Genomic DNA, 15,523 nt, shown 5'->3' with positions numbered 1-15,523 from the left:
GGGTCAGTTTGCTAAAGTAGGCAAACCAGTGTGCATTTTAGACTACAATAAGCACATGGGTGGTGTTGATAGAGTAGATCAGAGGTTGGAACCCTGCTATTCGTAAGGCGTACATTTGGTACAAAAAGTTGGCCATCCATCTCTTCAATTTAGCTACTTTCAATGCTTTTGTTGTGTACAAGGAGTGTTCTCCTGAGTCAAAGTTGAATTTTGTTCAGTTTCAGGAGTCTGTGATAGGCAGCCATGTTGTTGTGGAACAGGCAAGTGTTCCTAGAGTTGGAGTGGTGGAGGATGTGGCTAGATTGAAAGATCGCCACTTTCCTGATTTAATTCCTCCCACGCCCAAAAAAAACAATCCCTGTAAGAGATGTAGAGTCTGCTTGCGAAGAGGTGTGTGGAAGGAGAGTCGTATGCACTGTGCCGATTGTCCTTCTAATCCTGGGCTGTGTGTGCCCTCATGTTTGAGATTGTATCACACTAAAAAGAGTTTTTGGGAGCAACCGTGAGTCTAATAGTGTACTGCCTGGTCTGCATGGTTTGATATAGTTGTTCAGATTCACGTTTGGCAATAGAATGATGTCTTTAGTTTCTGCTTGGCTAGCGGTGTGTGTGGATTGGCGCTTGGCTGGTGGTGTGCGTGGACTGGCGCTTGGCTGGTGGTGTGTGTGGATTGGCGCTTGGCTGGCGGTGTGCATGGACTGGCACTTGGCTGGTGGTGTGCGTGGATGGGCACTTGGCTGGCAGTGTGCATGGACTGGCGCTTGGCTGGCAGTGTGCGTGGACTGGTGCTTGGCTGGAGGTGAGTGGGCTGGCACTTGGCTGGCGGTGTGGGAGTAGTGACTAGCTGCTGGTCACTACACACACTGCTAGCCAAACGCCACTCCACGCAATCCGTGAGCTGGTGTGGTTGCTGTGTCAAGAATGTGAGCGTGTTAAAGTGATGGGCCCTTGAATGGTGCTGTCTCCTGGTGTGAGTGTTGTAATGTGCTGGGCCCGCGGCTGGCGGTGTGAATGGTTTTGTGTGTGTCACACATATGAAAGGTGTATGAATGGCCTATAAAGAGGTTGGTGCCTTGTCGTGGCTTTACAGCTCACGAGCTGTGAGTCAATGGTTCAGTTTCTCGTACTTTCAATTAATAACAGTGCATTTCTTTTTTGTGAAATCTCTGGTTAATACAAGTATATATACTGAACCATTGCTCACCCTTGTGCCAAATCCAACCAGTATGTATGTGTGCTTGAGGAACGGATGGTTGTGTAGAAAAAAAAATCTATTCTGTTTTTGTCAAACAGGGTGTACCTTGTCCCTTTTTAGGTCTCGCCTGATCCAGCGCATGCGCTGGTCTGGCCGAGACATTTTGTGTACGGTTTTTCACAGTGCTGCCTGTGGCCTAAAGCGTGCGTGCACGTGAGCATGCACGCGCGCAGCCGCCATGTGTCTTTCCTCCGCAGTGCTTGATCGCGATGCAATCACTTTCACTTTCGCGGGCCGCGCGGCCGTGTCACTTTCCCGGCCGCGCGGCCAATGCTTGTTTATTTAGCTATTAAAGTATGTCATTCTATCTGCTGGGCATATACAGAGCAATCGCAAAACAAATACATTGCCCCTGAAACCAGTATAAATCAATTGTAACTGGTCAACTTGAAGTTCTAAATGGGAAGGAAATTTAGTAGTTACATGTCAGCTCTCACTTTAAGCAACGCCAAAGGGTACTTCCTAAGCAAATACAAATTTTGATTATTTTTTTCCACCGTAATTGTGCAATCCCTTGTCACTAAAAAGTCACACACAGCTTCCACAGATGCAAAACATTGCACATTTTACACGAAGAAGACAGTCCACGAGACATCAATGTTTAGTACTTAAAGTTCAATACCTCAAACACGTACACCGAGTATGACTTGTCAGTTCTCTAGTGACAGACCAGGTTTGCAAAGGTTTCATTTACATGGGCCAACAGCCTGCCAGATGTTTTATTGTGGTGTTGTCATGGCAGCGTCAAAGAAAGTTTACTTCTGGAAACTCATTGACAGTTCACAGAAAAACAATACAAAAATATGCAACTGGGTTGGTATAAGCATCACAGCCTCCTGTGTGACGCCCTTATCCTGTTCCGGCTTTAAAGTCAGCAGCACGTTGCATTCTGGGCCGTGTAGATCAGCCCATAACATTATAACTGTAGGCTCAAAAGTCCAAACATTCTGTTGCTTAAAAAGCCTGGAACTCATGGAGGTGTCACAAATGATAGTGGGAAACTTGGCAAGCTACTTTTTTGTTCACAGGACTGAAATCGAATTCTTGGTCTCAGCGTGGTGTCCGTGTGGTTTGGCTGCTTGTGTCGGATTCCGTGGTATGTATTCACCCTCACTTGTGCCCCTGTACAGTTGCCCGCCCATTTCTGTCCTTATACAGCCCCTCCCTGCCTTCCTCGTGCTCTCAGATAGATGATGCATGCCACTCGAGTGAGTGGATTTACGTACTTGGTTGAATTACCTCTGATTAGCTGGGCGGCCTTAAGCAGTGATTCACTGCCGAGCCTTGTGTGTTGACTGACACGCCGTTTGATCCTGCTATCTGACTCTCTTTCGACTCTTTTCTGTACCCCTGTAATTTGGTTACTATTTTGGTTTGACATTCACTCAAAAAAATATAAAACTTATTTAGTTTGGGAGAAAGCCAAATTCTGGAGGGAATGTGTGGAAAAAGTGATTTTTTCAGCTAAAATTGAGGTTTGCAGGGGATTCTGGGTAAGGAAATGTTGAGGGATCCATGCAAGCCATACCTCCCTGGATGGCGCCGGGTGTCTAGTTTTCAGAAATGTGTGTGTTTGGTAGGTTTCCCTAGATGGCTGCCGAGTACGGGGCCAAAAACCCAAGTGACCCCCCTTGCAAAACCAGGTGGTTTTCAGATAGGCAATTTTGATGTCGCCTCACTACGTTTTGGGCCCTTGCCTGTCACGGGTACTTGGGCCTCCAACACAAGTGAGGCACCATTTTTATCAGATGACCTGGGGGAACGCTGGGTGGTGGGAAATTTGTTCGAGCCCAGTGATGCCACAACTTTCCCACACAAAAATGTGTGCAAAAAGTGATTTTTTCAGCTAAAATTGAGGTTTGCAGGGGATTCTGGGTAAGGAAACGTTGGGGGATCCATGCAAGCCATAACTCCCTGGAAGACGCCGGAAGTCTAGTTTTCAGAAATGTGTGGGTTTGGTAGGTTTCCCTAGGTGATGGCAGAGCTAGGGTTCACAAACTACAGCTAGGCACTTTGCCAAAAAAGGGTCATTTTTCACTGCGAAATTGAGGTGTGACCACATTGCGTTTTGCGACGTAACCTGTCGCGGGCACTAGGTACTATTTTTCTCGTAAGTCTTTGGGGAACACGGGGTGGGTGGAAATTTGTGGATCCACGCAGATTCCAGAACTTTCCACCACAGAAATTTGGGGAAAATGTGTTTTTTCCACAATCTTTAAGGTTTGCAAGGGATTCTGGGTAACAGACCCTGGTGGGAGGCACACAAGTCACCCCATCCTGGATTCCCCTGGGTGTCTACTTTTCACAAATGTATAGGTTGGCTAGGTTTCCCAAGGTGCCGGCAGAGCTAGGGTTCAAAAACTACAGTTAGGCACTTTGCCAAAAAAGGGTAATTTTTCACTGCGAAATTGAGGTGTGACCATGTTGCGTTTTGCGCCGTTTCCTGTCATAGGCACTAGGCCGACCCGCACAAGTGAGGTACCATTTTTCTCGTAGGACTTTGGGGAATGCGGGGTGGGTGGAAATTTGTGGATCCACGCAGATTCCAGAACTTTCCACCACAGAAATGTGGGGAAAATGTGGGTTTTTTCACAATTTTTTAGGTTTGCAAGGGATTCTGGGTAACAGATCCTGGTGGGAGGCACTCAAGTCACCCCATCCTGGATTCCCTTGGGTGTCTAGTTTTAAAAAATGTATAGGTTTGCTAGGTTTCCCAAGGGGCCGGCAGAGCTAGGGTTCAAAAACTACAGCTAGGAACTTTGCCAAAAAAGGGTCATTTTTCACTGCGAAATTGAGGTGTGACCACGTTGCGTTTTGCGCCGTTTCCTGTCGCGGGCACTAGGTCGACCCGCACAGGTGAGGTACCATTTTTCTCGTAGGACTTTGGGGAATGCGGGGTGGGTGGAAATTTGTGGATCCACGCAGATTCCAGAACTTTTCACCACAGAAATGTGGGGAAAATTTGGGTTTTTTTCACAATTTTTTAGGTTTGCAAGGGATTCTGGGTAACAGATCCTGGTGGGAGGCAGTCAAGTCACCCCATCCTGGATTCCCCTGGGTGTCTAGTTTTTAAAAATGTATAGGTTTGCTAAGTTTCCCAAGGTGCCCACAGAGCTAGGGTTCACAAACTAGAGCTAGGCTCTTTGCCAAAAAAGGGTCATTTTTCACTGCGACATTGAGGTGTGAGCACGTTGCGTTTTGCACCGTTTCCTGATGCGGGCACTAGGCCGATCCGCACAAGGAAGGTACCATTTTTCTCGTAAGACTTTGGGGAATGCGGGGTGGGTAGAAATTTATGGATCCACGCAGATTCCAGAACTTTCCACCACAGAAATGTGGGGAAAATGTGTTTTTTTTTACAGTTTTTTAGGTTTGCAAACGATTCTGGGTATCAAAACCTAGTGGGAGGCAGTCAAGTCACCCCATCCAGGATTCCACAGGGTGTCTAGTTTTCCAAAATGTATAGATTTGCTAGGTTCCACTAGGTGCCGGCAGAGCTAAGGTTAAAAAACTAGAGCTAGGCACTTTGCCAAAAAAGGGTCATGTTTCCCTGCAAAATTGAGGTGTGACCACGTTGCGTTTTGCGCCGTTTCCTGTCGCGGCCCCTAGGCTGACCCACACAAGTGAGGTAACATTTTTCTCGTAAGAAAATGTGTTTTTTTTGTCAATTATTTACGTTTGCAAGGGATTCTGGGTAACAGAACCTGATGGGAGGCAGTCAAGTGACCACATCCTGGATTCCCCTGGGTGTCTAGTTTTAAAAAATGTATAGGTTTGCTAGGTTTCATAAGGTGCCGGCACAGCTAGGGTTCAAAAACTACAACTAAGCACTTTGCCAAAAAAGGGTCATTTTTCACTGCGAAATTGAGGTGTGCCCATGTTGCATTTTGCGCAGTTTCCTGTAGCGTGCACTAGGCCGACCCACACAAGTGAGGTACCATTTTTCTCATAAGACTTTGGTGAACGCGGGGTGGGTGGAAATTTGTGGATCCACGCAGATTCCAGAACTTTCCCCCGCAGAAATGTGGGGAAAATTAGTTTTTTTTAAAAAATCTTTAGGTTTGTAATGGATTCTGGGTAACAGGACATGGTGGGAGGCAGTCAAGTCACACCATCCTGGATTCCTCTGGGTGTCTAGTTTTCAAAATTCTATAGGTTTGCCAGGTTTCCCTTGGTGCCGGCAGAGCTAGTGTTCAAAAACTACAGGTAGACACTTCGCAAAAAAAGTGTAAATTTTCATTGTGAAAATGTGGTGTGTTCACGTTGGGTTTTGAGCCATTTCCTATTGTGGGCACTATGCCTACCCACACAAGTGAGGTACCATTTTTATCCGGAGACTTAGGGTAGTTCCGATTTGTAAAGCAACTGTTATTACCTATTGATTTTTGATGCATTTCTCCCTTCCAAATGAAAGACAATGTGTAAAAAAAAAGTCATTTTGAAAAATGACCAATAAATCTCATGCTAGTATGAGTATTCCTAATTTCGAAAATGTGCAAATATGTACTGTTTCTAAACTCTATAATTTGTTCGCATTTCAGAAATACATAGGTGTCTTTCATACCGATTTTTCCATCTATACATTTTCCCACAATATTTGCTATATACCCGGATCATAATAAAAAACCATTACAAAATGCTGCTCAGTTTTTTACTCTAGGTTCGTTGGGTTCTTGGTGAACCTACCAGTCCTATATATCCCCACAACCAGTAAGGTCCAGCGGATGTAACGGTATATTGCTTTCAAAAAGATGTCATAATTAGTAGAAGTTACAGGTGAAAACGTTGACACAAAAGGCTGTTTTTTTCGACTAATTTTTAATTGTTCCTATATTTAACTGCCAGTTTCTATAAAGAAACCTTGATGGATCTACACAAATGACCCCTTGCTGAATTCAGAATTTCGTCTACGTTTCTAAAATGTATAGCTGTCTAGGATCCATTATTGCTTTCATACCCATTTCTACCATTAACTGGAAGGAGGTTGAAAGCACAAAAAATAGAAAAAATAGGCTATGTCCCAGAAAAATGCCAAAACTGTACAACAGTAAAACAGTAGTCTTTTACCATAGCCTGCCTGATAACAATTATTGTTCAGAATTACTAAAAATCCAGCTGTAATCTGATGTTCTCTTGTTAGTAAAGGTTCCAAAGATGGTTATCACACAGTGAAGTGCGTCCATGCCTATTTGCCATATCTTGATAGATTGTTTGCATTTAAAATCAGCTTGTATAAAGTTTTTAAAACTGTGCCGTTACTTATCAAATGTATGACCTGGTGTAGGCAATATGGGATTGTGCTTGTGAAATATTAACTTTTTTGACGTAACTGCATTTTACTCAGTATTAAACATAATGGGGCGGGAACATGATTCTAATTAGTTTCACTTTAAGAAGACTGGGGACGATTTTATGGAGTCATGGTTTTATTGTTTTATTGTACTGTATTGTTTGATTATGTTTAATGGACATTTGTATCAATACACTTGTATTCTCGCTCTCTCACTTGCCCTGTCATGGTTCCAAGATGGCTGGGCTGATAAAGGACTTGTATCAGGGTACTTTGTGTGTGCTGGAGGCAAGATCTTTAAAGTTTAAGTGGGGAAAGGCATAGCTTCGCCCCCAACATCCAGGCAGGATTGCCCGTCATGTCAACACCCCGTCCCCTTTTGTCTCACTGTCTGGGTGGAATATACAAGCACAAACAACAGAGATATTCACAGCCATGTGACCCAGGATACTGCAAGAAGGCACGAATGGTTAGGATGTGAAATTACAATTTTCTATATCTGCCATTTTCAGAATTGTGACTTAAAATCCAGCGTTACCATTAAGGAGGTTTTGAAATTACAATTCATTTGAGTAAAAACATGAACTCTCCTGCCTCCAATCCAAAAAAATTAATATAATAATGTAACCCAGTGTTAGTCAAAGCAACTTAAAGAGTCTTTCACTACGAGGACATGTAACTTCTCTTACTTTTTAAATACACTGTACATTGCCCTATGAAACCTTTGGGCCAGACTTAGGGGTGACACATATGTAATAAAAAGGAATGTTGAGGCATGGGAAAAGGATTTTTCTGCAGGTGGAAGTGGCAATTTAAAACTTCACCACGGCATGCTGTGATAAGCCTGAAACATGTTTTAAAGCCTATCGGGGTTAAACCAGCTCTAGACCCCTAGAGCCTCAATGTACTCACTCTATCGCGCTGGAGATTTTCACTGCCATTATGAGCTCTCTGTAAACACCCATACTCCAGCCCCTTTGGGGAAACCCTTTAACCTACTGTTGCTCAATTGTGGATCCCTACCGAAACACTCTGCCGAGGTCTCATTATTGTTATCTGATCTGGAACCAGAAGTGTTGTTTCTGACTGAGACCTAGCTCACCCCAAGTTCAGAACCTGATATCGTTAGAGCCCTTCCTCCGGGCTATTCAATCCAAATAATAGACAGGACGACAGGTATGGGCGGCGGTATTGCCAATATCTACAAAAATCACATGACTTGCCGCCTTCTCTGTAGCCCAATATTAGATTATGAGAATGCCCATTTTTCCATTGAATTGACCCCCTCCCTTACACTCTCAGGGATTCTTATATACCCCCCTCCTGGGGCGCCGAGCCAATTCTGCATATCCCTGCTGGAAACAGCCATTGATCTTGTAAACACTAATGCTAACTTTACGCTCCTTGGAGATTTTAATCTACAGTTTGGCGACCCTTCTGCCTTGGTCGCCACTGACCTCGCCCAAGACCTTGGGTCCTACCAACATCTTCAGAAGGTGCTTCAATCCACCCATATCAAAGGACACCTCCTCGACCCCATTTTCTCCAGCCTGGAAGAAGTAATAGGAAAACCCACATACCCTCCCTTGGTCTGACCATTTCCTAGTCCCCTTCTCCTGGACCCCCGTTATTACAGATTCAAACACTCAGTTGTCTTGAAGTCTCATTTGTCCCTGGTCCAAGCTCCCCTTGGAGGAATGGTCCCATGAACTTGGTAAGACCTTACCCATCCCAGATTCCAATCCGGTGACTGCATATAATCGCTTCACCTCCTGGATTGAAGGCACACTTAACCTAGTGCTCCCTAAAATATTAATCCAGAAAAAAGCTGGATCTGTCAAATCAGCATGGTTCACCCCTGAATTACGCCTTCTTAAACAGGAATGTAAAAAGTTGGAGAGGCTATGGAGAAAAGACTTCTACCATAACAAGAAATCAGAATAAAGAGCTTCTCTACGTACATACAAGGCGGAAATTAAAAAAGCCCAAGCCTCACACTTCGAGGCAAAGATCTCCCTTGCAGCCAACTCTCCCAGGGAAATCTTCCGGATTGCTAAAAAGACACTAAAAGTCCCTGCCCCACTGACGATCCCTGACCTCTCCGGACGCCGGTGTAACAATCTTGCACAATTCTTCTCCTCTCAAGTACAAAACATTCTTAAACTCCTTCCCGGACCCAAAATCTGAAATAAAAAACATAGACAGCCGGCTTGACCAAGACCTCTCCTTCAAAACCCAAGCCAGGAAGACGGTCACTTCATGCTACGGTCTGCTCAAAATGATCCGTAAAGTACTCCCCCTACTTCCATTCCTAGCAAAAAAGATACTGATGCAGGCCCTGATCCTATGCAGAATTGATTTTGGCAACGCCCTATATCTGGGGGCCCCCAATTCAGTGGTCACGAGACTTCAGATTGTTCAGAACTCGGCGGCAAGACGGCTTACCGGTACTGGATATCGCTGTTCTGCAAAAACCACAATACGCTTCATGCCCTGGCTTCCGGAGCAGGAGAGAATCCATTTCAAGGCCCTCTGCGTGGCCCACAAGTCTCTGGAAGGGAATGGTCCACCAATCATTTATGCCTTGATCCGTCCGTATAAACCCCCCAGAAACTTTCGCTCCGACACGCTCCATCTGGCTGAAGTGCCCAGAATCAAGAGAGCCAGAAGCTGGGGCAGGCTTTTTTAATACAATGCTGCCAAAGTCTGGAACACTCTCCCACTTCACCTCCGTAGGGAACCTAACCACCTCATATTTCGAAAGCACAGTCCCATAAACTCTGGCCGCTCACTCTGGCTCCGCTCAGCACTGGGATGCTCCCGGGTAGCCATGCGCTTTACAAGATCCTATTTCATTTCATTCAAAGGCTACATTAGTGGGTGGCACAGTGAGTGCTGCTGCCCACTAATAGCATTCAATTTGCAAGTCTTGGGCAGCCATAGCATCATTTACTAGGAGCTTATAAGTACATTAAATGCACCAAGCAGGGGTAGAGTAGTTTTACCATATGTAATTGAGAAAGCTCAAACACTTTAGCACTGAAAAGCCAACAAAAATGGGTTCAGCTAACGAAGAGAGTGAAGGCAAAAGTTTAGTGTGATAATACCACACTTGGGATCCCAGGGAGTCACTCCCATCAGAGAACCTATCAGTCCCTATCTAGTCATGAAAACTCACTAAAGGACTCCTTCCCTTGGTCCCAATACACAACCCCTGATTTTAGCAAAAGTTTAGTGTGATAATACCACACTTGGGATCCCAGGGAGTCACTCCCATCAGAGAACCTATCACTCCCTATCTAGACATGAAAACTCACTAAAGGACTCCTTCCCTTGGTCCCAATACACAACCCCTGATTTTAGCAAACGTTTGGTGTGACCTTGCGGAGAAGGTCAGATCCAAGAGTGCTGTAACTCCCTGGTGCAGTGTCCTTGTGAGAACCTGCTGATCATTTTACCATTCCAGCAGACCCATTGCATTTTATTGTTGCAGAGACCCATGTCAAAGGAAGCATGGCAGGGCTCTGAATATATTGAAAGTGTTTGTTACTCATCACAGAGTGCTAGCAGCTCATACTTCCACACGAGAAGGAGAAACTCTTCTTCAGCATTCTGTGTCCATGAAGCAGCGAACAGGATCCCCGAGCCAGAAACAGATGAGCATTACCCAACCCCTCATGCATATACCTGCATACCCCTGAAAGAGGACCGAGATAAGCATACAGCAGATGCTCTAATTCCAGAAGAAATACTGCTGTACTAGCACTTAGCACACTGTCACATTCCCAGGACAAGTGGTCACATACTGCTTAACTAGCTGATCACCTTGTACAGGCCCCAACTGCCAGGCTTGCACCATTTTTATTAACTTTGGTTACCTCACCTTGGGTGAAACCTTTACATCCTGATGAGCCACATAATTCCCACCCCCATTCATGGGCCAACCCGCACCTGACGTTTAAACATACCTATTGTTGCAACAGAGCTGCTCCCACACCGGGCTGGCATAGGCTATTGGGTCTATCCTCCACATACCTATTGTTGCAACAGAGCTCCTTTCACACCGGGCTGGCATAGGTTATTGAGTCTATCCTCCACACACCTATTGTTGCAACAGAACTGCTCCCACACCGGGCTGGCATAGGCTATTGGGTCTATCCTCCACATACCTATTGTTGCGACAGAACTGCTCCCACGCCGGGCTGGCATAGGCTATTGGGTCTATCCTCCACATACCTATTGTTGCAACAGAGATGCTCCCACACAGGCTGGCATAGACTATTGGGTCTATCCTCCACATACCTATTGTTGCAACAGAGATGCTCCCACACAGGCTGGCATAGACTATTGGGTCTATCCTCCACATACCTATTGTTGCAACAGAGCTGCTCCCAAACCGGGCTGGCATAGGCTATTGGGTCTATCCTCCACATACCTATTGTTGCAACAGAGCTGCTCCCACGCCGGGCTGGCATAGGCTATTGGGTCTATCCTCCACATACCTATTGTTGCAACAGAGCTGCTCCCACACCGGGCTGGCATAGGCTATTGGGTCTATCCTCCACATACCTATTGTTGCAACAGAGCTGCTCCCACATGGGCTGGCATAGGCTATTGGGTCTATCCTCCACATACCTATTGTTGCAACAGAGATGCTCCCACACGGGCTGGCATAGACTATTGGGTCTATCCTCCACATACCTATTGTTGCAACAGAGCTGCTCCCACACCGGGCTGGCATAGGCTATTGGGTCTATCCTCCACATACCTATTGTTGCAACAGAGCTGCTCCCACACCGGGCTGGCATAGGCTATTGGGTCTATCCTCCACATACCTATTGTTGCAACAGAACTGCTCCCACACCGGGCTTGCATAGGCTATTGGGTCTATCCTCCACATACCTATTGTTGCAACAGAGCTGCTCCCACACGGGCTGGCATAGGCTATTGGGTCTATCCTCCACATACCTATTGTTGCAACAGAGCTGCTCCCACACGGGCTGGCATAGGCTATTGGGTCTATCCTCCACATACCTATTGTTGCAACAGAACTGCTCCCACACCGGGCTCGCATAGGCTATTGGGTCTATCCTCAACATACCTATTGTTGCAACAGAGCTGCTCCCACACGGGCTGGCATAGGCTATTGCGCCTATCCTCCACATACCTATTGTTGCAACAGAGCTGCTCCCACACGGGCTGGCATAGGCTATTGGGTCTATCCTCCACATACCTATTGTTGCAACAGAGCTGCTCCCACACGACCTGGCATAGGCTATTGGGTCTATCCTCCACATACCTATTGTTGCAACAGAACTGCTCCCACACCACGCTGGCATAGGCTATTGCGCCTATCCTCCACATACCTATTGTTGCAACAGAGCTGCTCCCACACGGGCTGGCATAGGCTATTGGGTCTATCCTCCACATACCTATTGGTGCAACAGAACTGCTCCCACACGGGCTGGCATAGGCTATTGGGTCTATCCTCCACACACCTATTGTTGCAACAGAACTGCTCCCACACCGGGCTGGTATAGGCTATTGGGTCTATCCTCCACATACCTATTGTTGCAACAGAGCTGCTCCAACACCGGGCTGGCATAGGCTATTGGGTCTATCCTCCACATACCCATTGTTGCAACAGAACTGCTCCCACACCAGGCTGGCATAGGCTATTGGGTCTATCCGCCACATACCTATTGTTGCAACAGAGCTGCTCCCACACGGGCTGGCATAGGCTATTGGGTCTATCCTCCACATACCTATTGTTGCAACAGAACTGCTCCCACACCGGGCTGGCATAGGCTATTGGGTCTATCCTCCACATACCTATTGTTGCAACAGAGCTGCTCCCACACGGGCTGGCATAGGCTATTGGGTCTATCCTCCACATACCTATTGTTGCAACAGAGCTGCTCCCACACGGGCTGGCATAGGCTATTGGGTCTATCCTCCACATACCTATTGTTGCAACAGAGCTGCTCCAACACCGGGCTGGCATAGGCTATTGGGTCTATCCTCCACATACCTATTGTTGCAACAGAACTGCTCCCACACCAGGCTGGCATAGGCTATTGGGTCTATCCTCCACATACCTATTGTTGCAACAGAGCTGCTCCCACACCAGGCTGGCATAGGCTATTGGGTCTATCCTCCACATACCTATTGTTGCAACAGAGCTGCTCCCACACGGGCTGGCATAGGCTATTGGGTCTATCCTCCACATACCTATTGTTGCAACAGAGCTGCTCCCACACGGGCTGGCATAGACTATAGGGTCTATCCTCCACATACCTATTGTTGCGACAGAACTGCTCCCACGCCGGGCTGGCATAGGCTATTGGGTCTATCCTCCACATACCTATTGTTGCAACAGAGCTGCTCCCACACGGGCTGGCATAGGCTATTGGGTCTATCCTCCACATACCTATTGTTGCAAAGAGCTGCTCCCACACGGGCAGGCATAGGCTATTGGGTCTATCCTCCACATACCTATTGTTGCAACAGAACTGCTCTCATAACGGGCTGGCATAGGCTATTGGGTCTATCCTCCACATACCTATTGTTGCAACAGAACTGCTCCCACACGGGCTGGCATAGGCTATTGGGTCTATCCTCCACATACCTATTGTTGCAACAGAACTGCTCCAACACCGGGCTGGCATAGGCTATTGGGTCTATCCTCCACATACCTATTGTTGCAACAGAGCTGCTCCCACACGGGCTGGCATAGGCTATTGTGTCTATCCTCCACATACCTATTGTTGCAACAGAACTGCTCTCATGCCGGGCTGGCATAGGCTATTGGGTCTATCCTCCACATACCTATTGTTGCAACAGAACTGCTCTCATAACGGGCTGGCATAGGCTATTGGGTCTATCCTCCACATACCTATTGTTGCAACAGAACTGCTCCCACACGGGCTGGCATAGGCTATTGGGTCTATCCTCCACATACCTATTGTTGCAACAGAACTGCTCCAACACCGGGCTGGCATAGGCTATTGGGTCTATCCTCCACATACCTATTGTTGCAACAGAGCTGCTCCCACACGGGCTGGCATAGGCTATTGTGTCTATCCTCCACATACCTATTGTTGCAACAGAACTGCTCCCACACGGGCTGGCATAGGCTATTGGGTCTATCCTCTACATACCTATTGTTGCAACAGAACTGCTCCAACACCGGGCTGGCATAGGCTATTGGGTCTATCCTCCACATACCTATTGTTGCAACAGAGCTGCTCCCACACGGGCTGGCATAGGCTATTGGGTCTATCCTCCACATACCTATTGTTGCAACAGAACTCCTCCCACACCGGGCTGGCATAGGCTATTGGGTCTATCCTCCACATACCTATTGTTGCAACAGAGCTGCTCCCACACGGGCTGGCATAGGCTATTGGGTCTATCCTCCACATACCTATTGTTGCAACAGAGCTGCTCCCACACGGGCTGGCATAGGCTATTGGGTCTATCCTCCACATACCTATTGTTGCAACAGAGCTGCTCCCACGCCGGGCTGGCATAGGCTATTGGGTCTATCCTCCACATACCTATTGTTGCAACAGAACTGCTCCCACACCGGGCTGGCATAGGCTATTGGGTCTATCCTCCACATACCTATTGTTGCAACAGAGCTGCTCCCACACCGGGCTGGCATAGACTATTGGGTCTATCCTCCACATACCTATTGTTGCAACAGAACTGCTCCCACACCGGGCTGGCATAGGCTATTGGGTCTATCCTCCACATACCTATTGTTGCAACAGAGCTGCTCCCACACGGGCTGGCATAGGCTATTGGGTCTATCCTCCACATACCTATTGTTGCAACAGAGCTGCTCCCACAACCGGGCTGGCATAGACTTACAGCTAAGTCGCTTTTGTCAGGGGAAAGTACATAAATGTAGGGTCTGTTTCTCAGTTCAGCTTCAAACTTGGGCAGCAAATTGAATTGTATGTGTTGTACCTCTGAGCCGTAGACTCTGAAGTGTGATCAATGTGCAGTTTGATGATCTCCCCTTTAATGGAGGCTGTACCTTGAAAAAGATCTTGGAACTTAATGAGTGCACTAGCGCACAGTAATGATGAATGTCAGAGACGGCCCCCCCGCTCTAGATTCACATAGAACACATCGGGCCCAGTTCGCGAATGAATGCGTTTAAACTATCTCTTGCAGAACTTCGGACTTACCACTAAATGCGAATATTTGAGGTGTTAAATGGGCGGGGATTGCTTTGAGAATTATATGAACATTCCCAGGAAAAGGAAGTGTAACGCTGCACATCAAGGCAATTAATAATAATAGTAATATAGCGCCAAAAGTCTGAAATGAGCCCTTCACATGCAGCTAAGAGGAGAGCTCGTCTCGTACTTACTCATGAAGAGACGATTACAAGTGTCGAACCAATGATCGAGCCCCCCTCGCAGCGCCTTGAAGACCGAAGTGAGCGCTAAGCACATTACGCCCTCGCCCTGCCCTCTTATGCAAGTGTATTTCACTCGATTCATTCACCGAGAATGAATATTGCCCCCCCCCCATCTCTATCTGCATGGGGGGGCAGCGGGGGCCATGGTCAGCCCCCCCCCCCTCTACTAACGGCGAGTCCTTGCAGTCAGAGATCACTCACTCACCTGCCTCATGAGCTCCCGACCTCTGCCGATAGCGCCTTGACTGCGACTCCCGCAGACGGATAGTCAGTCAGTTAAATACCAGGCTCGGCAGCACCTCCTCCGAGTCAAAGTAACGCCTGGGAAGTGCCGCCTGCGGCCACACGGAGGCGCTGCACACCAGCACATGTTCTATTCGCAGGACAGGTCCCTGGCTCTGAACCTTGCACAGAAAGAAAACGAAAGTGAAACTCGTCAAAGAATGACGGTATTGGATGCTGTGACAAGTGGCTAGTGTCTGTGAGAACCCGGAGGCCTCCGTTACTGTGCATTGTCTTTACTACTATAGAAGCCGAGCAGCCA

At 47.1% G+C, this 15,523-nt stretch overlaps 1 protein-coding gene across 1 annotated transcript in view; it reads right to left on the bottom strand.

The window, feature by feature from the left end:
• Positions 1-15,222, bottom strand: part of LOC146829956 (GTPase IMAP family member 8-like) — a 318,652-nt gene extending 303,430 nt beyond the window's left edge. Inside the window, exon 1 of the mRNA XM_085606067.1 lies at positions 15,185-15,222. The gene's annotated coding sequence lies outside the window, so the exon portion shown is untranslated. The remainder of the gene's footprint in view (positions 1-15,184) is intronic.
• Between the last annotated feature and the right edge of the window lie 301 nt (positions 15,223-15,523).

This window comes from Triturus cristatus, chromosome 5_1 (genome assembly GCF_964204655.1).
Source record: "Triturus cristatus chromosome 5_1, aTriCri1.1, whole genome shotgun sequence".
Lineage (NCBI taxonomy): Eukaryota > Metazoa > Chordata > Amphibia > Caudata > Salamandridae > Triturus > Triturus cristatus.
The sequence above is the reverse complement of the archived record's forward strand: the minus strand, read 5'-3'. Positions and strand labels throughout refer to the sequence as shown.